General features: G+C 38.1%; 1 long non-coding RNA gene across 2 annotated transcripts; it reads left to right on the top strand.

Moving 5' to 3' along the window:
- Nucleotides 1-368: 368 nt before the first annotated feature.
- Nucleotides 369-26,369, top strand: LOC120078770. Of its 2 annotated transcripts, XR_005482090.1 has the most exons (4): nt 369-816; nt 922-989; nt 1,273-1,342; nt 25,137-26,369. It is a non-coding gene; the product is annotated as an uncharacterized LOC120078770 (long non-coding RNA). The 2 variants fall into 2 exon arrangements; XR_005482089.1 differs by lacking the exon at nt 25,137-26,369 and having other exon boundaries at nt 370-816; nt 1,273-1,634.

Here is a 26,369-nt window from a genome sequence, read left to right as displayed (position 1 = left end):
TTGAGAGAGGAAATTCTAAGACAAGGGTGCCTTTTTAAAACTCACGCACATAAAACTTAATTGACATTTCTTTTACCTAGAGAGGTAGCTTCCACACTCACATCGTTGAGAACCTATCACTCTCTTCTCGCGGACCCTAACAAGACACGATGGAGGTAGCTCTTTTCACCTCTTTTCACCCCAGATTTTGGAAGGGGATTGGTGAAATTCTTTTGAATTGAAAATGTTAAGGTAGAAGGGATTAAAAGTTTGGAGAAAGAAAATAAAAATAAAATAAGGTAAAACATAATAGAATAAAATAAGATAAGATATTTATTTTATTTTATTCCTTTATTATTTTTTTATTATTATTATTTTCTTTTTCTTTTATTTCCTTTTTTTTCTCTTCCTCTCCCCCCTTCCTTCTTCCAGCTGCCAGATCCCCCCATCTCCATCTCTCTTTCTCTCGCGTCTCTCCCTCTCTACAACCCATGTCGTGCGTCTCCCAGTCAAAACCACCACCTGCCCAGCGCTGCTCCTCCACGCGCTGCACGTTGTTCACTAGCCATCTAGCACCGCTACAATAGTTGTTCCCTTCGCCAAGTCATCTGCAACTGAGCCGCCACGTTAAATCCGTTCGTCCAGAGTTCACCCAGCCACATCCCAATCGCCCGCTCCCTTACACCACACCGGACGCCGCCCCAACCGCTTGTGTCACCTCCTTCAGTCTCTATTCATCGCAGCCATTGATTTAGATCGACCCTCGACGTCAGCTTTAAAGCCTGCAGCTATTCACCGTCCCCAACACAGAGGGTTGTCGAAATCTCTATGATTTTGGTGAGGTTTCTTGAGTATTTTAAGATTTGGGGTAGTCAAATTCAGATTCTATCTAGTGGGGGCTGTAATCTTTTTTTTTTTTTTTTTTTGGATGTTTGATTGAAGGAATTTTGGAGCTTTGGAAGGTGCGAGGTACTGTCCAGTAATTGTTGTGGTCATATGACAATTTATTGGTAAGTTTTGGGATTTTAACCCTTTGGGCTCTTTTAGATTAAGGGAGATTGTTGATAATGTAGTTATTAAACTTTGGTTTTGATTTATGATCAAATTGGACAAATAAATTAGACTTTGGGACCGACTTTAAACAAAACCATGATTTTGGTAAGATAAATTGTGGACATTTTTATTTATTTAATTGGTCAATTGGATTTAGACCCCAATGGACAAGTTTAAAAATTTAGGGATGCATGATTTTAGGCCATGGTTGCTAAATTAAATTTGGCAATGTTTGTTTAGGATTGATTCAAGTTTTCCAAAGATTTCAAAGGAGAATAATTTGTGGACTAATATTTTTACCAAATTTGAGGTAAGTAATCTTACTATTGGAATTGCCCACGGGCCAGGCACTAGATGTATGCTAGAATGACAGAGTGATATTATGACAGAACGATAGCATGATAGACTGATAGTATAGTATAACCGATGTATGTTCTCGTATGAGGATCTGAAGGATTTATTTGTGCACATAGATATTTGATTCCATGTGGTTGTATTTGATCTTAGGATGTTGAGATGTATATGTATGTTGTAGAGCCATGATGTTGAGATGTATATGTATGTTATAGAACCATGTTGTGATACTTGTGATGTTAAGATTGTGATAATGTCCTCACTGATTAGTTAGATGTTCACTAGATGTTATGTTTCCTCTGGGATTCACTAAAGGTAGTGTTATCCTTTAGGGTTCACCAGAGGTTGTGTTTCCTTCGGGATTCACAAGATGTTTTGTCCCATGAGGACTAGAGAAGATTATATGTTCCACCAGAGGTAGGCATCTAAAGAACATAGATGCCTAACCTGACCCCAGGGCTCTCAAGTTGTGGCTGTCAAGGAAGATAAACCGATCTGTACTACTTGTGGTAAGCGACACTAAGCCGTTGCCTAGCCGACTCTGGGGTTTGTTTTCGATGTGGGCAGAAAGGGCATATGTCAGAGAAATGCCAACGAAGAAACGTGCCTGAACCCAGGGGCCAGCCTGTAATCTCGTTTCAGGGAGGCTCGAGTCGTCAGCAGCAGCAGGGTAGAGTGTTTTCTACCACTCGATGCGAGGCCGAGAAGTTAGGCATAGTTGTGACATGTACGCTTCCCATTTTGGGGCACGATGCTTTAGTTTTGTTTGACTCTGGCTCTTCGCACTTGTTTATATCCTCCGTATTTGTAAGGCATGCCATGTTAGAGTTAGAACCTTTGCTTTTTGCACTGTCTATTTCCACTCCATCAGGAGAGATCATGTTAGTTACTAAAAAGATAAAGGCATATCAGGTAGAGATAGCAAATCATACATTAGATGCGACCTTGATAATTCTAGATATGCATGATTTTGATGTAATACTGGGCATGGATTGGTTAGCTACTAATCATGCTGCTAATCCTGTAGGAAGTCATCTTTAACCCTTCTACATGATCCTGTTTTAAGTTTAAAGGGGTTGAAACCGTGGTCTTACCTAAAGTGATTTTAGCATTAAAGGTCAGTAGACTGTTTGACCAAGCCTGAGGCTTTATGGCCAGTGTGGTTGACACTAGAGAGGCTGAAGTCATCTTGACTTTAGAACCAGTAGTAAGATTTTCCAGATGTTTTTTAGAGGATCTTCCCAGACTGCCCCTGTAGCGAGAGATAGATTTTGCTATTGAGTTGGAGCCAGGCACAACCCCCATTTCGAAGGCTCCATATAGGATGGCACCAGCAGAGTTGAGGGAACTTAAGGTCCAATTGCAGGAGTTATTAGAAAAGGGTTTCATATGCCCTAGTGTGTCATTATGGGGTGCACCTGTTTTGTTTGTGAAAAAGTAGGATGGATTGTTACGTCTGTGCATTGATTATAGAGAGTCGAACAAGATGACCGTCAAAATTAAATATCCACTCCCCAGGATTGATGACTTATTTGACCAGTTGCCAGGAGCTACGGTGTTCTCAAAGATTGATCTTCGGTCAAGATACCATCAGCTGAGAATAAACAGCAGTGACATACCCAAGAAAACTTTTCGTTCAAGGTATGGGCATTATGAGTTCATAGTGATGTCGTTCGGTTTGATGAATGCCCCATCAGTGTTCATGGATTTGATGAATAGGGTGTTCAAGGAATTCCTCGACACCTTTTTATTGTTTTTATTGATGACATCTTGGTTTATTCCAAGACGGAGGCCAAATATGAGGAGCATTTGCAAAAAGTTTTGAAGACGTTGAGGGCCAATAAGCTATATGCTAAGTTTTCTAAATGTGAGTTTTGGTTGAGGCATGTGTCTTTTCTAGGGTATGTAGTATCGAAGGAAGGAGTCTCTGTGGATCCTGTAAAAATTGAGGCAGTCACGAGTTGGGCTCATCCAACCACAGTCAGTGAGGTGCGTAGTTTCCTAGGGTTAGCAGGCTACTATAGACGATTTCTAAAGGGCATCTCTCGCATAGCCGGCCCATTGACTCAGTTGACCCAGAAGGGAGCCCTTTTCGTTTAGAATGAGGCTTGTGAGAGCAGTTCTCAAGATCTCAAGCAGAGGCTGGTTTCAGCCCCAATTCTAATAGTACCAAATGGATCAGGTGGTTTTGTCATTTATAGTGACGCGTCCAAAAAGGGGTTGGGATGCGTATTGATGCAACAGGGCAGAGTAGTTGCTTATGCTTTACGTTAGTTAAAGAAGCATGAACAGAATTATCCCATACATGACTTGGAATTAGCAGCAGTGGTTTTCGCTCTCAAGATCTGAAGGCACTACTTATATGGAGAGAAGATACCGATCTTCACCGACCACAAAAGTTTAAAGTAGTTTTTCACTCAAAAGGAGTTGAACATGAGGCAAAGAAGGTGGTTAGAGCTGGTGAAAGATTACGACTGCGAAATTTTGTACCACCCAGGAAAGGCAAATGTAGTGGCAAATGCCCTAAGAAGAAAGGTGGCTCATTCAGCAGCCCTCATTACTAGATAGATTCATTTGTGCAAGGAGCTAGAGCAGGCAAAGATTGTAGTGACAGTGTGGAAGGTCACGATACAATTAACGCAGTTGTCAGTGCAACCGAGTCTAAGGCAGAGAATTATAGATTCACAGTGGTGTGACCCTTATCTGGAGGAGAGAGTTTGTAGGGTGGAGTCAGGCCAGGATGGCAAATTTGCTGGGGTTGATGCCTTAAAGTCTCATGTCTTGTAGTTTGTAAACAATTTGTACGAACGCTTATGATGTATAATATATGATATTTTACTTCACTTCTTGATTTTGCTCAGTTGTTTGTTTTATTTTCTTTACCACAAACCAATAAACCAAAAATTCCTGGTTATCTGTATGTAACTTAAGCATGTATGTAGTGACATACAAGTGGATCATGTCTTAAGTGATAACCAAAATGGTCTGTAGTACAAGTAGATAGATAGCTCCATTAAAGGCTGATTCCAGGGCTTGAACGATGTAACACCACACATCTTCTCTTGTGCCGAGAGATGTTCACACATAGTTGGGCTATGTTGTATTGTTCATTAGAGGAATCAGTGGTACTTAAGGAGTGAGATGTAACTACAAGGACAATATGGTAAATTGGCCCAGTTGTACTTACGAGCATCTGTGAAGGGTCATCGTACTCATGATTGGTTATATCCGATGGACACAGAAATATATCTATGGTAAGAAGAGTTCAGCTATTGGTCTTTAGTGGAATGCCTGACAGTTAACGAATGGTGGATCTTGTGGCTAAAGAGTTTAGTCAACTATTCACGTATTGCTGGAGCTTCAAGCCACAAGTCCATAAGGTCCCCTAGGTAGCTTAGACAAAGTCGAGAATAAGTTTTTGGGTCAGTTTGAAATATTCAAATTGACAAGAGGGAGTTTGATTATATATGATATAATTAAACTTGTTAATTATATATAATATAACTGACTAAATGTATGAGATACATTATTTTGGAAAAAATTAGATATAAATATGATTTATATCAAGTAGAGGAGAAATTACTATAGTAGATATACGATATCAAACTATAGGTTAGGAATATAATATGATTATATTCATTTATTAATTAATTAAGGCGGTTATGTGATAATTGGTCGGGAATTTCTCCTAAATCGTGCATAAGTAAGAAAATCAATTTTGGTTATTGTAACTGAAGAATAAAATGAAAATTGTTTTCATTTTTGCAAAGAGTTCGAAAAAAAATCACTCACGGTGTGGAAACATCACGATCGCTTAGTTGAGAGCCTATACGATAGGGTGGAGAGTAGTCTAAAATCCAAATCAAAGACTCAAGAGAGCGGATTAGAACGCATAAGCAAGAATGAGGAACTTAGGAATAAGCTCAATTTGCGATCACAAAGCGTATGCACCCTACGAAGAGGATATTGCATGCGTCCAAGAAGTAGGATATGGTGGCTGTATGCGGTCATCTTGACCCTTTTGCATACACATCGCATGTGTGCCTGAATTAGGCTCTAGTGTGTGTAGCATGATCGCATAGCTTGCATTGGCTGAGGTTGCCCTTGCGGTCACTCTTAAGGATTGCGATGAGACACCTTCACATTTTATCTATTTTCCCATCATTTATTTCACAGTCAACAGTTGTCGTGTCTCTTACCTCTCATTCATACTTCTCATTGTGTTGTCTGTTAGTTAGGAGTAGGAGTAGTGTTAGCATAAAAAAACCCTCCATCATTCTTTTATTTAACGCCCGCATACACATTACCGCATACGTCTAGCTACAAGTCCCTGAATCGACCTCGGATCACCCGAGAAACTTGCTTTCACATTTAACTTGGCGTGAGTGCAAGAAAACTTGTGACAGGAAAGCATGGTCATCGCATACATTCATTAATGCATAGTTCATTCCAAGCATGCCACCGACGAATGAAATCAACGCATACATTAATAACATGCATCGCATATTGCGTTCACTTAATTTTGTCTCAAGTCCTTGACGACTTGTAACCTAATTTTTCGTCATCACTATTCATTCGGTCTTATCCCCAAAATGGTAAGCTTATTGAGCAGAGGTAGTTGGTTATTCTCACCGTTTGTAGATCAAAGGATAATCCGAACAAACAGGAGTTCATAGTTAGCTCAGGATTAAGGTCAAGTTTCCTAAGTAATCACTTTTAAATAATCAATCTTAAACAGTAAACAGCATTATAAAGTAAGAATGACTTAGTTTCGTGGTCTAATCTTGCATAAAACTCATTTGCACAGGTTACCCCCACTCCTCATGTCCCAAACATGCACGAAATTAGGATCACTTCGTATGTAGCACCTTTATGGACTCTTTGTAACAACTACAGAGTAGGCCGCATTCTAATAGTATTACTAGAATAAGTACCCAACCTTATTCATATGCTATAGAATCCATTTTGACTATTTACTCGAACCTGATCCACTTGTATGTCTCCACATAAACTTCAAGTACTCATATAATAGTTCAAGGACTTAGGTTATTGGATTTATAAAAAACAATATATTCAATAAAACTTTATTGAATTTTCATAATAAGTTCTATTGTTTACAAACCACGAGTTTTAGGACATAAAACCCAATAAAATCCCACTTGACTAAAACTCCAGTGGTAAATTATATATCCGATATATAAGACTAAGTTTCTGAGTTTTTATAGAGAAATACAATAAACTAGGGCATCACATACCCAATATTTTACCATTCGGTATCTCATACCCGATATTTCTCCCACTTGCCCTAGGTTATTAGCCTCTGGTATTTCTAGGTCTTACTAGATGATTCTCAAAACACTTTAGCGAGAGAATCATTGTAAACATATTAGGTGTCACAATAGGCTTTTTATTAAACTATGTCGGGAATGCATCTAATTCTCAATAATGGCCAGGAAGCCAACTTTCTCCCACTTACATTGAAGTACTCTCAATTCTTTGATAAGATGCGTTGACCTGCCCTTAACAACTCTTGTTAACAGTCAGATCTTAGGATATTTTTAAACTTATTATACTTCGACTTTAGCCGTTAAAATGCTGAATATTTATAAATGGCTTTTAACAAATTTGGATTCTTAACAGGAATTATATTAGATGCGAAACATATTTTTCTGAATGAACATTTCATTCAAAACAAAAAATATGGCCAGTTAATATGTTCATTTCATGATACAAAAGTTAGGTAATAACTCTTCAATCAACAACTTCTCCCACTAGATGAGTGAGCAAATTGGTCTCTTAGGAACTAAATAGCCTTTTATACCGTTCTCTGCTCTTTCTGCAGCATATTAGGGCAATTTCTCTTCATGCCCTTCTTCAATGCAGTGGAACAATTCCCTTTCTCTTTTAGCGCATTTTCTTGCTTTTCTTGCCAACAGGGCTTCTTGCTTCTTTTCCCCTGTTGTCTTTTCTTCGCTGGAATACTCTTACTCTGCGAAGAGGAAGCGCAACATGAGGCTTGGGGAATTCCTTCTTTTCTTAACAAAAGCAACATTTACTTCTAGTTCCAAACCCATAATTTCTAACATGGTCTGGAAAGCTTGAGCTCATTTAGTAAGTGGTCAAGTTGTATTCAATTTTATTCATCAAGCAGTTTCGTATAGAATTTCATATAAAACTCTTTGAGAGTATTCTAGAATCAAAACCAACTTGGCTCTCTCATCATTCATAGCGCTGCTGTTTACTTCAACCACATTAAAGTGAACCATCATGGTTCCAGGATATATTCGACTAACATTGGTCCATTTTTCATTCGGACTATTGTAAACGTTATTTGATTAGCAATCATACACTCAGGGTGAAGGACGGTTGTCCAAACATCCCTCTCAGAGATTCCCATAATTCACTTTGGCAATACTTCATATCCTTTGTTTTTTTCGTCAAACCGTCAGACAAGCTGGCGAGAATATAAGCACAGTACTTATATCCATTTCGCCCCTGATCGCATCAATCAATACTTTGTGGAACAGTTTTGGTTGGAATTAGAGCAAGGAATGGAGAACATCCGTATGTGTAAGACAAATTCTCAAATCTTATTTATAGATATCGTGTCCAAATTCGATTTCATGTGGACATTGGTTATCCCCAATCAGTTTTTTTTTTTTTTTTATTTCTTTTTCGAAAGCCAAAATTGTATACTTGAACTTTCATTTCTAAAATTATTAAACGAATTCTCTATAAGTGAATTACTTTATTAATCCAATTAAAAGGTTTTTAGCAAAAGGTGATAATTGTACTCATAATCATTATTTTATGCAACGATACTTAAAGTGATTTACGAACAAATGCTACGTGGGAGGCAGTCAAGGAATTCCTTTCACAAAAACAAGTTAGTTCTTGACCAAATACTATCTCCCAGAATAACTATATTCGATAGTCATTTAGCTTATCATTTTTGGTTCAAGATCATTACTAACACTTAGTTAAGTTTTGTAAGTGTAATCACACCATTTCCAGATCTTATGGGAATGATATGAGTATGCCTCTGAAATAAGAGAGCAATACTCAAGACAAAACTATAAGACCCTATTATTTTTACTAAAGCCTGGATTGTTCCGAATCTATGTTACAACCCTCCGAGGGGATCGCGCGATTAACAACTAAGCTATGTGCACCCTAAAAACGATAGTAGGCCAACATAGGGAAATCTCACTGGTTCAAACTAATAGAGGAAACCATAGGACAATGTTTGAACACATTTCCATTCACCACTTACTATGAAGACTTCCCCCCATACATCTTGTTATTGACCCCATGGCAAACACTTTCCGTATTGGAGCAGGCGAGGTGAAATCGACAAGAAGCGCGAGGTGGATCTCACGGTTGTGAACTCTTGAGGACATGAAGAGCTTAATAATTTGTATTCCCACTGAAGTGTTTCTAAATGTTTGGGTATATTATACTTAGGTTCTTTTCGGCTAATAAAAAGCAACCCCTAAGTTTAGGTGGTTTAATCCAAGTATTAACATTTATAAAATGGATTTATAAACCTACGATGTCTAGGTGCATAAACTTTTTATTACCTCACATGCTCACAAATGCTTCTAAAACTGTTTACCAACACTCGAACTTATGTCGGCTATTAATCCCCAGGTGAGGTGTTCCCATAGACCATCACTTAATACCCCTAGCCTTCCATCAGAATTATATTCCGGTTGAGTTCTCGTAACCTAGTTTTACAGTTTTAACGACCTATTCTTAACTATTAAACAAGTGGTTAACCTAGAGTGAGGCATGCAACTATTCTTTGTTTATGAATTTTAAACGTCTAAACCAATTTATTAACAGTATAAATTTTAGTTATGCTAAACATCCACAACAACAACAAAGGAATTTAATATCTAACTATACTATTATATAAATAATAAGAAACAACTAACATGCATACTTATATAATAAAGGAAACCCTAACATGCATACGATCTGTTATTAGAGGTAAATGATCGCGTATGCTATCACTTAGCATTCCACGCATCGTTTTAGCTCCGCGATCAAAGGTAAACGATTCATGGTAAGCGATCAGTACATGCAGCGATTATGTGTAGTGTTATTAAATCTGAACAAACAGAAGTCATTAGGTTTAGCTCAGGATTTAAAGTCAAGTTACCTAGGTCATCGATTTGAATAGTCAGTCTTTAAACAGTAAATAGTTTATAAAAGTAAGAATGATGGTTTTGTGGTCCAATCTTGCACAAAACTCATTGACAGGACACCTCACTTCTTATGTCTCAACATGCACGAACTTTAGGAATCACTTCGTACGTAACACTTTACACTCTTTTGTAACTGTTGGGATTGGTACCCTAATTCTGTGTTCTGTAGTTTGTAAACTGTTATATATGAATGCTTGTGTATGTATAATATAATGATATTTACTTTCACATCTTGATTTTGCTCAGTTTTTGTTTTTATTACTTTATCACAAAACCAATAAACTTAAAAAATCTCTGGTTAACTTGTATGTAACTTAAGCATGTATGTGTGACTATCAAGTGGATATAGTCTTAAGTGATTAACCAAAAATGGTCTGTAGTATAATGATATATGAGGGGAAAACCTTGTTTGGATAACGCTATGATTGCAGCCGTTTTGTGGGAATTGGTCACAAAGTGTTTGTACTTATCATAGATGGTTTTGACTTCATTCGTGTAAGGCAGACATGGCGAAGACGGAGAGGTCCTTATACAAAGAGTTTGTATTAGACACTGACCCGAAGTGTTAACGTCTCGTTATATAACCACCATTTCATGACAGAAGACTTCCACTTCATAGGATGACCATAGTAACATGCCTTAATCCTTAGTGAGTTGGTGAATCCTCCATTGAAGCGGTCCTTTTTGATTTTTATGGGTGCAAGTGGCCAGTCGTCGATTTCAAACCTATGCATTTTGGGGGATTCGTGCTTTGATTTGGGAGCTGGAACTCAGTCTACACAGATGGAATATTCACTCATTCCTGAGGCAGGGAGAAGTAGATAGATAGCTCCCTTAAGGCGATTCCAGTTGGCTTGAACAATGTTGGCGCCACACACCTTCTGCTTGGCCCGAGAGGTGGTTCACCAATAGTGGACTATGTTGTATTGTTCATTCGAGGAATCAATGGTACTAAGAGTGGAGATATAATCAGGGCAAATAATAATTGGCTTTAGCTGTATTACGAAACATCTATGAAGGGTTCATCTGTACTCATGCTTGTATATCTCGAGGGCACAGAAATATATCTGTGGTAAGAAGAAGTTTCAGCTGTTCTGTCTTTAGTAGAATGTCTGGCAAGTTATTCTGTGGAGGAGAATTACTATAGTGTATTATGTGATATTCAAAACTAGAGGGTCAGAATATAATATGATATATATTCATTATTATGTAAATTGCGTTAAATTATTATGATAAATTGACAAAAACCTCTCTCGTCGTGCGTTATGGATGAGATCCGGAAGAGCGGTTTTTTCGGTAACCCGATAAGATAAAAATGAAAATTATTTGAATTCATTTTTGACAAATTAAATAAAAGTTTAGAAATTATTTCGCATAGTGAGTGTGTTCGAAAACGAAAATGATTGCCTACTTGATGAGCTAATATACAATATATGTACATATTCTATTATCAACCATGCACATCTCGTGAAGTCGCCTAAAAAACAGTTGACAGATGTTGTCATACTATCGCTTAGCTTTGTACATATATACTATTCTGACTAACTAGTTGTTCGCGTTTTACATCATCAATCTAATACGGTACTACCTGTTTATCTAATCCATGAAACCGATCGGCCATTTGTCGAGACTACTTATACCCTCGAGTGAAATTGTGCATCCTTTTTCTGAATACGGACCTCGACTAAATACACACAATCTACTTCTTTTTTACACTATGCTATAACACTAAAATGACGTTACGATGCTGTCTTTTTTACTTGCTACCCTCTATACTAAATTCACGAAGACCAACCAAACAATTTAGATATATCTACATACCACAGTGGACATACTATCCAGGACATCTGACAACATAAAGGAAAAGTTTCTACATATCAGGTTCCAAAGACTTGCTGTCCTTTCAAGAGTGTCGAGTCTCATTCTGCTTCCGTTATTCGTGAAGTCATGTAAATGTATCATCTCGTCGTCTACGTGCTGTGTAGGTCACGCAATACGTAGCTCGGCTGCCTCGCGCGATGGTCTGGCCGATTACAACGTTTGTTAGAGGTTCTTCTGGCTGCTTTGAGTCGACCTTTTTGAAGGAGTCTTCAACTATATGAGAAACTCTTTACCTTTATTGTTTCATTGTTTTCAAGCATGCCAGTAATTACTGTTAATTTGCATAAACTACCTGTTTGAAATGTAGTGTTGTATATTTCGGGTCACAATGAAATCGAGAAAGATCGAACGGTCATGGATGCTCTTCGTAAGAGTTCCTGATCAATGTTATCAGATTATATTCATGGAGTTACTCTTCGTTAAGATTAATTTTGGCAGAAAAGAAAATATGTTTCAGCAGAAATAAATGGGTTTCAAGACATACCTTTGAAGAACTTTCTCTAAGCTTGAAATTAGCTGCAAATCTCCTCTCAATCTTGTTGTAGACCACCCCAAGATCTTCCCTACTATTCTCTTGGTGCTCTAGATTGAGTAGTGGGACTCAAGATAAGCTGGAATTAAGGGAATTTTGAGAAACTTACAGCAGTAACCTAGCAGAAGAACAACTTCTTCTCTCGAATTTTTCTCAAAAATTTGTTCGGTTGCATTAACTTAAAAACACTCCAATCTCTTCCATATATTGCAGACATTCAAGCAAAGAGATTTGCTGCATAAGATGCAGCTCATGCTTGGAGTTAATGAAGACTTAAAGTGGGTTGTTTAGTGAGCTACTTGGAAGAAGACAATGGAAAAACCATTTTTCCAACTTTGTGATTTTTCCACTTTTTCAATTTTAATAAATTGATTTCATAAATCAATTTTATTTAATAAAACTGAAAATATTATTAATTTTACATAATAAATAATTATTTAAACAATTTAAATAATTCTAATTAATTTAATATCAAATATTAAATTAATTTTTACGCAATTCCATCTTCAAATATTTAAATCATATTTAAATACTATTTCTCCAATTTCATTTAATTCTAATTTGAACACTTCAAATTAACTTATCACGTTATTCTAGAGTTAAGCTATTTACGTGCTAGTAAAGGGACCTCACGGATCTATAGATCATGGGCTCCAACGATCAAGATTAATCGGCTAAACTCATTAGACCGATCTAAGCTGAACTACCCTCACTGTAGATATATTATATCCATTCGATATAACCATGATTAGTAAGTTAACCCTTAACAGATTGCTCGTAATAATGGTTGGGTCGAATCTCTATTTTACCCCCGAAATTACCTTTTGTTCCTTAAGTCCCACTGATTCCCTAATGAACAATTGATTTGTGATCCAATCAACAAATCGAATCCCTCTTGAGCCAATGAGAGGGTGAGGCCTCTTGTTCAAGACCCAAAATCAGCACTTGAAGGGAACAACCTCTCTATTAACCCTAACCGGGTAGGATTGAATTCCATCTTGCACCCTATGTTTCCAACTATTTGATGACATGCAGAAATGCATGTTGTCTTAGGTCTTTTATTTAGAATTATGAAGGATGTTAAGCAGAATATGCGGCAATTATATTAGGAATTCATGAGAAAATGAGTTTACGACGTTCAACATTGAGAATCTCGGCTAACCCATTATTATGCGTTATTATGCATTCAATTGTCTATTTTTGTAGCTAAGTGGACGCAAATGCGGAAGTTGGACTACCGCATAGACAACTGCATGCGGAGAAACTCTCCATCGCAAAGGTGAACGTATACGATCAACGCATAGGTGTTGCGGTGATCAGCCGCATGCATCCATCACATAGAAGTTGCGATCGTTAAGCGATTGCGGTCATCGAGAATGCGGTCATTGCATGATTGTGGCTACACGATAATACATAATAGAGGAATCAACGCAAGGTTGGTGGAATGAACGAATCAACGCATATTTTGGGAAAATCAAAAGATGATGTTGACATTTCACCTACCACGCCGTTACCAATAGAGATTCAGAAAAGGACTAATGCGCCGCGAATGTCAGAATCAGAGCAGTCCATAAATGTTGTCGACGATCCAAGCTCTATAAATAGAAGCCGCCGAGCATAATTTCAAAGCATCAAGGGTTTTCGACTGAGGTTCGCTTTAGGGCGGATCCCTGTGATCTAGACTAACACATGAGAAAGAAGCTTGAGAGTTCTTCATCTCCTTCATCCATTCCGAGTGACGACCGGAGCTTCGTCGGAGTTATATCTTGAGAGAGTCAGCTCCACCGCCCTTCCATGGCACCACCGGCAGTCTTGACACACATCTGCTTGAAGTAAGACATTGTTTCCAGCTGGTCTTTTCATTTTCTCTTCTTTTCTTATATTGTATTATATTACATTTTGGATTAAGGAATTAATACATTATGTGTTCAATGCATTTCTGTGTTTCCTTCAATTCCATCTCCTTCTTTCTTTACTTAGCATCCTTAACTTTCATTGCATCACTTAGTGAGATTGCTAGAGTATAGCATACTTAGTCATGCGGATTAGAGATATGAAGCATGTAGCAAACCATCGAGAGGTGTGCGTTGCGTGAGTGTGTGAGAAAATCTTATTTTCTTGGTGTGAAGCTGTAGCAACGCCTATCTATAGGCGGACGCAACGCCTGTCTATGAGTAAAGTCAGCAACAACTAACTGCTTGGGAGGGTAAGTGGTTGGTCGCATTAAGCAATGTAAGCTAGTGTTCACTAGAGATGGGAATAATCTTACGTCAACCAAGTTCATGCAGTTACCTTGTCTTATGAGCGCATCATTCATCATTTAGGCGTACTTGGAAGAGTAGTCTAAAATCCAAATCTAAGACTCAAGAGAGCGGATTAGAACGCATAAGCAAGAATGAGGAACTTAGGAATAAGCTCAATTTGCGATCACAAAGCGTATGCACCCTACGAAGAGGATATTGCATGCGTCCAAGAAGTAGGATATGGTGGCTGTATGCGGTCATCTTGACCCTTTTGCATACACATCGCATGTGTCCTGAATTAGGCTCTAGTGTGTGTAGCATGATCGCATAGCTTGCATTGGCTGAGGTTGCCCTTGCGGTCACTCTTAAGGATTGCGATGAAGACACCTTCACATTTTATCTATTTTCCCATCATTTATTTCACGTCAACAGTTGTCGTGTCTCTACCTCTCATTCATACTTCTCATTGTGTTGTCTGTTAGTTAGGAGTAGGAGTAGTGTTAGCATAAAAACCCCTCCATCATTCTTTTATTTAACCGCCGCATACACATTACCGCATACGTCTAGCTACAAGTCCCTGAATTCGACCTCGGATCACCCGAGAAACTTGCTTTCACATTATACTTGGCGTGAGTGCAAGAAAACTTGTGACAGGAAAGCATGGTCATCGCATACATTCATTAATGCATAGTTCATTCCAACGCATGACCACCGACGAATGATAATCAACGCATACATTAATAACATGCATCGCATATTGCGTTCACTTAATTTTAGTCTCAAGTCCTTGACGACTTGGTAACCTAATTTTTCGTCATCACTATTCATTCGGTCTTATCCCCAAAATGGTAAGCTTATTGAGCAGAGGTAGTTGGTCTACTCTCACCGTTTGTAGATCAAAGGATAATCCCGAACAAACAGGAGTTCATAGTTAGCTCAGGATTAAGGTCAAGTTTCCTAAGTCATCACTTTGAAATAATCAATCTTAAACAGTAAACAGCATTATAAAGTAAGAATGACTAGTTTCGTGGTCTAATCTTGCATAAAACTCATTTGCACAGGATACCCCCACTCCTCATGTCCCAACATGCACGAATTAGGATCACTTCGTATGTAGCACTTTATGACTCTTTGTAACAACTACAGAGTAGGCCGCATCTAATAGTATTACTAGAATAAGGTACCCAACCTTATTCATATGCTATAGATCATTTTGACTATTTACTCGAACCTGATCCACTTGTATGTCTCCACATAAACTTCAAGTACTCATATAATAGTCAAGGGACTTAGGTTTATTGGATTTATAAAAAACAATATATTCAATAACAACTTTATTGAATTTTCATAATAAGTTCTATTGTTTACAAACCACGAGTTTTAGGACATAAAACCCAATAAAATCCCACTTGGACTAAAACTCCAGTGGTAAATTATATATCCGATATATAAGACTAAGTTTCTGAGTTTTATATAGAGAAATACAATAAACTAGGGCATCACATACCCATAGTTTTACCATTCGGTATCTCATACCCGATATTTCTCCCACTTGCCCTAGGTTATTAGCCTCTGGTATTTCTAGTCTTACTAGATGATTCTCAAACACTTTAGCCGAGAGAATCATTGTAAACATATTAGTGTACAATAGGCTTTTTATTAAACTATGTCGGGAATGCATCTAATTCTCAATAATGGCCAGGAAGCACACTTTCCTCCCACTACATTGAGGTACTCTCAATTCTTTGATTAAGATGCGTCTGACCTGCCTTAACAACTCTTGTTAACAGTCAGATCTAGATATTTTTAAACTTATTATACTTCGATCTTAGCCGTTAAACATCTGAATATTTATAAATGGCTTTTAACAATTTGATTCTTAACAGAAGTTGATATGAGATGGAAAACATATTTTCTGAAAATGAACATTTCATTCAAAACAAAAATATGCATAATATGTTCATTTCATGATTACAAAAGTAGGTAATAACATCTTCATCAACAACTTCTCCCACTAGATGAGCTGAGCAAATGGTCTCTAGGAACTAAATAGCCTGTTTACCTTTCTCTGCTCTCTTCTCTGCAGCATATTTAGGGCAATTTCTCTTTCAGTGCCCTTCTTCAATGCAGTGGAAACATTTCCCTTTCTCTTTAGCGCTTTTCTTGCTTTTCTTGCCAACAGGCTTCTTCTTCTCTTTCCCTTTGTCTTTCTTCGCTGGAATACTCTTACTCTGCGAAGAGGAGGCAACATGAGGCTTGGAGGACATTCCTCTTTTCTTAACAGAAGCAACATTTACTTCTAGTTCCAAACCCATAATTCTCAACATGGTCTGGAAAGCTTGCAGCTCATTTAGTAGAGTGGTCAAGTTGTATTCAATTTTATTCATCAATGCATTCGTATAGAATTTCATAAAACTCTTTGGAAGAGATTCTAGAATAAAACCAACTTGGCTTCTCTCATCCATCATAGCGCTGTTTACTTCAACCACATTAAAGTGAACCATCATGTCCAGGATATATTCACGAACATTGGTCCCATCTTTCATTCGACTATTGTAAACGTATTTGATAGCATCATACCTCAGGGTGAAGGACGGTTGTCCAAACATCCCTCTCAGAGATTCCATAATCACTTTGGCAATACTCATATCCTTTTGTTTTTTCGTCAAAACGTCAGACAAGCTGGCGAGAATATAAGCACAGACTTTATCATTCGCCCTGATCCATCAATCAAATACTTCTTGAACAGTTTGGTTGGAATTAGAGCAAGGAATGGGAGAACATTCCTATGTTAAGACAAATCTCAAATCTTTTATTGTAAGTATCGTGTCCAAATTCGATTTCCATGTGACATGGTTATCCCCAATCAGTTTTTTCGAAGCCAAAAATTGTATACTTGAACTTGTCATTCTAAAATTATAAACGAATTCTATAAGTGAATTACTTTTAAATCCAATAAAGGTTTAGCAAAGTGATAATGTACTCATAATCATTATTTTTGCAACGATACTTAAGTGATTTAGAACAAATGCTACCGTGGGGCAGTCAAGAATTCCTTCACAAAAACAAGTTAGTTCTTGACCAAATACTATCTCCAGAATAACTCATATTCCGATAGTCATTTAGTTATCATTTTTGGTCAAGATCATTACTAACACTTAGTAAGTTTTGTAAGTGTAAACCTACCATTTCCAGATCTTATGGAATGATATGAGTATGCCTCTGAAATAGAAGACAATACTCAAGACAAAACTATAAGACCCTATTCATTTTACTAAAGCCTGGATTGTTCCGAATCTATGTTACAACCCTCCGAGGGGATCGCCGCGATTAACAACTAGCTAGTGCACCCTAAAAACGATAGTAGGCGCAACATAGGAATCTCACGGTTCAACTAATAGAGGAAACCATAGGACAATGTTGACACATTTCCTTCACCCACTTACTATGAACGACTTCCCCCATACATCTTGTTATTGACCCATGCAAACACTTTCCGTATGGAGCAGACGAGGTGAAATCGACAAGAAGCCGAGCGTGGATCTCACGGTGTGAACTCTTGAGGACATGAGAGCTAATAACTTTTATTCTCCCACTGAAGTGTTCTAAATGTTTGGGTATATTTATACTTAGGTTCTTTTCGGCTAATAAAAGCAACCCTAAGTTTAGGTGGTTTATCCAAGTATAACATTTATAAATGGATTTTAAACCTACGATGTCTAGGTGATAAACTTTTTTTATTACCTCACACTGCTCACAAATGCTCATAAAACTGGTTACCAACACTCAATTATTCGGCTATAATCCCCAGGTAGGAGGTGTTCCATAGACCATCAACTTAAATACCCCTAGCCTTCATCAGGATTATATACCGGTTGAGTTTGTAACCCTAGTTTTACAAGTTTAACGACCTATTTTAACTATTAAAACAAGTGGTTAACCTAAGTGAGCATGCAACTATTCTTTGTTATGAATTTTAAACGTCTAAACCAATTTTATAACAGCTTATAAAATTTTAGGTATGCTAAACATCCACAACAAACAACAAAGGAATTTAATATCTAATATAACTATTATATTAAATAAAAGAAACCCTAACATGCATACTATATAATAAAGAAACCCTAACATGCATACGATTGTATAGAGGTAAATGATCGCGTAGTGCTATCACTTAGCATCTCCACGCATCGTTTAGCTCCCGATCAAAGGTAAACGATCATGGTAAGCGATCGTGCAGCGATATCGTGTAGTGTTATAATCCTGAACAAACAGAAGTTCATAGTTAGCTCAGGATTAAAGTCAAGTTACCTAGGTCATCGATTTGAATAGTCAGTCTTAAACAGTAAATAGTTATAAAGTAAGAATGACTGGTTTTGTGGTCCAATCTTGCACAAAACTCATTTGACAGGACACCTCCACTTCTTATGTCTCAACATGCACGAATTAGGATCACTTCGTACGTAACACTTTACAACTCTTTGTAACTGTTGGGGTTGGTACCCTAAATTCTAGTGTTCTGTAGTTTGTAAACTGTTTATATGAATGCTTGTGTTGTATAATATATGATATTTACTTCACATCTTGATTTTGCTCAGTTTTTGTTTTATTTACTTTATCACAAACCAATAAACTTAAAATCTCTGGTTAACTGTATGTAACTTAAGCATGTATGTGGTGACATATAAGTGGATCATGTCTTAAGTGATAACCAAAATGGTCTGTAGTATATGATATATGAGGGAAACCTTGTCCTGGTAACGCTATGGATGCAGCCCGTTTTGTGGAATGGTCACAAGTGTTGTGACTTATCATAGATGGTTTGATCCTGATCATTCGTGTAAGGGACATGCGAGCGGGAGAGTCCTATACAAAGAGTTTGTATTAGACCTGACCACGAAGTGTTAACGTCTCGTTATATAACACCATTCATGACAGAGACTTCACTTCACTAGGATGACCATAGGTAACATGACCTTAATCCTTAGTGAGTTGGGAACTCCTGCCATTGAAGGCGGTCCTTTGATTTATATGGGTGCAAGTGGCCAGGTCGTCGATTCAAACCTATCATTTTGGGGATTCGTCTGATTTGGGAGCTGGGAACTCAGTTACACAAGATGGAATTCACTCATTCCCTGAGGCAGGGGGAAGTAGATAGATAGCTCCCTTAAGGGCCGATTCCAGGGCTTGAACAATGTGGCGCCACACACCTTCTCTTGGCCCGAGAGGTGTTCACACATAGTTGGACTATGTTGTATTGTTCATTCGAGGAATCAATGGTACTTAAGAAGTGAGATATAACTACAGGGGCAAAATAATAAATTGGCTTAGCTGTATTTACGAACATCTATGAAGGGTCATCGTACTCATGATTGGTTATATCCGATGGGCACAGAAATATATCTGTGGTAAGAAGAGTTCAGCTGTTGGTCTTTAGTAGAATGTCTGGCAGTTATATCTGTGGAGGAGAAATTACTATAGTAGATATGTGATATCAAACTATAGGGTCAGAATATAATATGATTATATTCATTAATTATTAAATTGGTTAATTATATGATAATTGACCAAAAACCTCTCCTCGGTCGTGCGTTAGTGGGAGAATCCGAAGCCGGTTATTGTAACCGAAGAATAAAATGAAAATTTGTTTCATTTTGAAAAAAGTTTGAAATTTCGCAAGTGGTGTGAAAACGTAAATGATTGCCTACGTTGAGAGCGTATACAATAGTGATATCTAAACGATTGCACACCGGCGCCTAAACGATTGCATGTTTGTCACTATCGCTTAGCTTTACTAAACAATCGCATAGCATGCCGCGTTTTCTAAACAATCGTCTACCTTTTATTAAACGATCGCTTAGTAAAACCTACACAATCGATAAGCATCCCTGCTATACGATAGCTCTTTCTCTTACACTTGCTTATCATCTACACGATCTGTCTTTTCTCCTACCTCTACTAAATTCACCGAAGACCACACTTTAGATTCTCACTCCAAGAATACCAAGGGCTCCAACTGGTGGTGTCGTCTCTTCTGCTTCCTTATTCGTGACTATTCGTGTTTCTGTCGTTCGTGTGGACGATCGTGCTGCCGCAGCCGACTGGTTTGCTGGGCGATACAACGTGTAGAGGTTCTTCTGCTGCTTTGAGTTCGACATTTGAAGAGAGTCTTCAACTGATATGAGAACTCTTTCCTTTATGTTTCATTGTTTTAAGCATGCCAGTAATTACTGTTAATTTGCATAACTACCTGTTGGAATGTATGTGTTGTATTTCGGTCACAATGAAATCGGAAAGATCCGAACGCGTTCATGGATGCTCTTCGTTAAGAGTTCCTTCAAATGTTATCAGAGTTATATTCATGGATACTCTTCGTTAAGATTACTATAGTAGATATGTGATATCAAATTATAGGGTAAGAATATAATATGATTATATTCATTAATTATTAAATTGGTTAATTATATGATAATTGGCCGAAAACCTCTCCTCGGTCGGGCGTTAATGGGAGAATCCGAAGTCGGTTATTGTAACCGAAGAATAAAATGAAAATTTGTTTCATTTTGCAAAAAGTTCGAAAATTCGCAATCGGTGTGAAAACATAAATGATCGCCTAGCTTGAGAGCCTATATGATAGTAGCTCATTATCTAAACGATCACACACTAGCGCGTAAACGATCGCATGTCTGTCCCTAAATGATTGCTTAGCTTTCCTAAACAATCGCATAGCGTGCCACGTTTTCTAAACGATCGTCTACCTTTTATTAAATGATCACTTAGTAAAACCTATATGATCGTGTAACTTCATCTAAACGATGAGCATCCCTGCTATACGATAGCTCTTTCTCTCCCACTTGCTTATCATCTACACGATTTGTCTTTTCTCCTACCTCTACCAAATTCACCGAAGACCACACTTTGGATTCTCACTTCGAAAATACCAAGGGCTCCAACTGGTCGTTTCGTCTCCGCTACTTTCTTGTTCGTGACTGTTCGTGTTGCTGCCGTTTGTGTGGATGATCATGCTGCTGCAGCCGACAGGTTTGCTACGCGATACAATGTGTAGAGGTTCTTGCACTGCTTTGAGTTTGACGTTTGAAGAGAGCCTTCAACTGGTATGAGAATTCTTTCCTTTATGTTTTATTGTTCGAAGCATGTCGTTAATTAGTGTTAATTTGCATAACTATCTGTTGGAATGTATGTGTTGTATTTTGGTCATGATGAAATCAGAAAGATCCGAACGCGTTCATGGATGCTCTTTGTTAAGAGTTCCTTCAAATGGTATCAAAGCTAGGTTCTGATATTCCAATTTCATTGTTGCAATGAATTATATATACGTTCTTGGTGGGTGCATATTTGCTCTGTTTAATCGTTAAATTTCTATGGATGTGCGGATTAATGGATGTTCTCGTGGATGTTAGCCTTAGTTTGAATTAATTCTTTTACATTTTCGGTTGTTGTAAAGACTCCTGCATTTTTGGGCATTAATAATCGTTATCGAGTCTGTAATTCAAAGTCTATTTGAGTCTTGAGTCGTTCGTGAAGAACATCGAAGCAAGGGTTGCAGTTCTTCGAGGAAGGAGACGATCAAGGGTTGATCGGGTCATGTAGACGATGGGGTAAGAGATCACTGAGTATTGGGTCGTGTAGACGATGGGATGCTCACGTTCAATTTAAGCCGTGTGCGCCCACTAGGACGGATCGGATTTTTCTTTTTCAGGGCAAGCTTTCATCGCTTAGTCAAACTGAGACTAAAAACGGACTTTAAAGCAACACAAGTAATCGACTGTTTTATTTACAGTTCTATTGTGAATCGGCCTCTTTGAGAATGAACATGCTTCACTAAACCTCCGTGTTCATCATAAACACGAATCGATTAAGCCCTTTTCGCCTTATCAGTCTAGTGTGCTCTTGGCGATCGATTAACCTTCCCGGTGTTTGCTACATGATGATAGCCTTCTGGCCGACTCCAAGACCATTCTGCCATGATCCGATCCTCGCTCGATAAAAAATGTAACTAAGTGATAGGGTTATTTCCCTTTCCGGTTTTTCTTATTAAAGGCTCCAATCCGAATCCACTCTCATCCCTCTAGTTTATTTAGCTGCGATGTATAGTTTATATATATGTCATATTGGGTATGGCACTCATAGTAAACATCCCACTTAGGTATTTGCACATTTGATACATGCATACTCTTTATCTTAAATGTTACTTTATTTACGAGAAATCTTTAGATATGATGTTAAAGAGCTGTTCATGCATCATCATAATATAAGAGTCTCACTCTTACATGCATGCATCACAAAGCCACCTTAAACCCCCTCGATGCTCATCTTATTTATATAATTATCTGTCCCTATCAGCTATTAAAGGGCGATGCAATGGAAAGCATGTTTGCATTGGTATCTATGGTAAATAAATTAGTTGCTATTGGCATAATAGTAATGACAGGAATTGCATGAAGCATGACACATAGGTAACTTACAAATGTTTATAAAACTCTCTGTTGCCTGCACGTTTTTAGTTCTGTTTTTCTTCATTAAAAGTTAAGAGCAATTAAACTTAAAAGAAAATAAGGAAAGACATGCATGCTCACTTAGTTTAATTCATGTTTTTTATAATGTTTTAAACTGGATCACATTAACACTAGATCATGGTTCCTAATATGATTAGGCACCCTAAGCTTTAATCTTTTTTTTTATCAGTTTTAATAGGATAAATTGGACTAATAAAAGTTAAAGTTATAGAAAAACTCTATACTATAAGGGAGCTTTTGGTCTTAAGGCGGGTTCTGTCTAGGCTGGGGGTATTTAAGTTAGACGAAAACAGTATAACACCCTACTCTGGGAATTACCTGGAAAGGGTTGAATATTGATAGATTTGATGTATGCATGCAAGTTTAAGTGACAATCCTTAAAGTGTTTAAATGTAAACTACTTGAATTTGTTCATATTTATAGACAACATTTGTTTAGATGAGGCAGTTTATTTTTAAAAAGACGACTTAACTAAAATTAGTCGTCGGAATTGTTCCTTAGGTTAATGAGCCCCTAGCGGTTAGAACATTCAATGGGAGTACTTGGGGCATAAGATGCTTCACTTAACCTTTCACATCTTCTCTTAAATAGTCTACATCGTGTTACCTACCCTCGGCCTCGAGGACTTTGGCGTGTCCCCTAACGGATCGGTGTTTGGGTTAGGTCAATATCAAGGTGGATTGAGAGAAGTGTTTCATAGTAAGTGGGAGCGGAAGTGCGGACAGCATATCCCTCAGTCTCCCTCGTTGGATTGAATTAAAGTTTACTGTGCATCGCCTCGAGACATTCTAAGAGTGTCCCCCTAAAGGATGGCAGTTTTGCGTGTTTCTTTATTTTGATCTCCTGTAAGAGGATATCGTAACTTAGTCTCTTTGTCCTAATCTACTTCTTCCCTTGATGGGCTAATTTAGTGCAAGACTTAGCACCGAAAGCGAGGGGTCACACTTATGTGGAATTGTTAAAGGTTAATAGTTCTGGACCAAAAAGTGGTGGCTATTAGGTTCAGTTCCATGAGTTTTGTTCTGCCTAATGGTTGAGATTGTCTCATCCCAGCAAAGGACATCTAATCAACCCACTAGTGATGTTTGTCCTGCCTCAATGGGAGCATCATTGATAAATAGAAGTCTTTTAACTTAGGTACTTAGAATTATTTTTTGCAAAACTAATTGGTTAAATGTGATATGGAAAATCTAATAAAGTTTTGTTCGTATTTTCAGCAACAAACTATTTCAAAATGGCAACAGCCACGTTAAGCCTTTGCTAAGCGCCGAAAAATTAACTGGGACAATTTCTCGACATTGGAACACATTGATTACGCACGATCTTAATCATCGAGGATCTCATGTTCTCTCTTACGGAGGTTTATCCTCCTATTCCAGCTCCAAATGCCGCTTGAAATGTTCGAGAGGCATACAAGCGATGGAAACGGACGAATGAAAAGGCTCGAGCCTACATCTTGGCAAGTCTTTCTTAAGTCTTGGCCAAGAAACATGAGCCCATGGTCTCAGCGCGTGAGATCATGAAGTCCCTGCAGGGGGTTGTTTCGACAACCGTCTGAACAGTTTATGCATGAGGCTCTTAAATATATATTCAACTCCAAAATGGAAGAAGGCACCTCTATTCGTGAACATGTGCTTAACATGATGGTCCACTTCAATGTGGCGGAGTTGAATAGGTCTACCATCAATGAGGATAGCCAGGTTAGCACAATCATGCATTCTTTGCCGGAGAGCTTCCAGCACTTTACTAGTAATGTGTTTCTTAACAAAGTGAAATATAACCTTACAACTCTCCTCAAGGAGTTGCAGACCTACCAATCTTTACTGAAAAGTAAGGAGAAGAAGAAGGGTCCGACCTCAGGAATGAAGTCTACACCTTCTACTTCTAACTCTGCAAAGGTGAAGAAGAAGGAGGGTGGTAAGGGAAAAGAGAAGACGCCTGCTAACCCACCACCTATCGCCACAAGGAGGCATCCACCTGGTTGAAAAAGAAAAGTGTTTCCACTGCAATCAGGATGGACACTGGAAACGGAACATCGGACGCCACGCTAGATCCGATCGTCCAGAGTTCGCCCAGCCACGTGCCTCCCTTGCGCCACACCGGACGCCACCCCAGCCGCTTGCATTACCTTCTTTAGTCTCTGTTCATCGCAGCCATTGGTTTAGGCTAAGCCTCAATGTCAGTTTCGAAGCTCGCTACTGTTCACCGTCCCCAACACAGAGGGTTGTCAAAATCTCTTTTATTTTGGTGAGTTTTCTTGAGTATTTTAAGATTTAGGGTTGTCAAATTTAGACTCTATCTAATGCGGGTTGTAATCTTGATTTTTTTTTTTTTTTTGGGATGTTAGATTGAAAGAATTTTGGAGTTTTGGAAGGTGCAAGGTGCTGTCCAGTAAGTGTTGTGGTCATATGGCAATTTATTGGTAAGTTTTGGGATTTTAACCCTTTGGGCTCTTTTGGATTAAGGGAGATTGTTGAAAATGTGGTTATTAAACTTTGGTTTTGATTTATGATCAGATTGGACAAATAAATTAGACTTTGGGACTGACTTCAAACCAAACCATGATTTTGGTAAGATAAATTGGGGACTTTTTTTTTATTTAATTGGTTAATTGGATTTAGACCCTAACGGACAAGTTTAAAAGCTTGGGGATGCGTGATTTTAAGCCATGGTTGCTAAATAAAATTTGGCAATGTTTGTTTTAGGATTGATTCAAGTTTTCCAAAGATTTCAAAGGAGAATAATTTCGTGGACTAATATTTTTACCAAATTTAAGGTAAGTAATCTTCCTACTGAAACTACCCACGGGCCAGGCACTAGATGTATGCTAGCATGACAGAGTGATATTATGACAGAACGATAGCATGATAGACTAATAGTATAGTATAACCGATATATGTTCTTGTATGAGGATCTGAAGAATTTATTTGTGCACATAGATACTTGAATACTAGCATGAGATGATATTTGATTCCATGAGGTTCTATTTGATCTGAGGATGTTGAGACATATATGTATGTTGTAGAGCCATGATGTTGAGATGTATATGTATGTTATAGAACCATGTTGTGATACTTGTGGTGTTAAGATTGTGACCTTGTCCTCATTGATTAGTTAGATGCCCACTAGATGTTGTGTTTCTTTGGGATTCACTAGAGGTGGTGTTTTATCCTTCGGGGTTCACCAGAGGTTGTGTTTCCTTCGAGATTCACCAAGCTTGTGTTTCCTTCAAAATTCACTATATGTTGTGGTTTCCTTCAGGATCCACCAGAGGTTATGTTTCCTTCGGGATTCACCAGAGGCTATGGGTCCTATGGGACTTACTAGAGGTAGTGGGCATACTTAACTAGGATAAAAATCAGTTTTTCATGTATGTATGTGTTCCATGAGAACTAGAGAAGATTATATGTTCCACCAGAGGTAGGCATCTAAAGGACATGGATGTCTAGCCTGACTCCAGTAGTGGGGTTACTTACTGAGTATTTTGTACTCATCCTTTCTCATGTTGTTGTTTCAAGTAAAGGTAGAGATGCATCGACGATTGACAAGCGGAATCCATGATCGAGCCGCTGGGACTAGT

Source organism: Benincasa hispida, chromosome 5 (genome assembly GCF_009727055.1).
Source record: "Benincasa hispida cultivar B227 chromosome 5, ASM972705v1, whole genome shotgun sequence".
NCBI classification, from domain to species: domain Eukaryota; kingdom Viridiplantae; phylum Streptophyta; class Magnoliopsida; order Cucurbitales; family Cucurbitaceae; genus Benincasa; species Benincasa hispida.
Note: the sequence above shows the minus strand (reverse complement) of the source record. Positions and strands in the feature narration are given on the sequence as shown.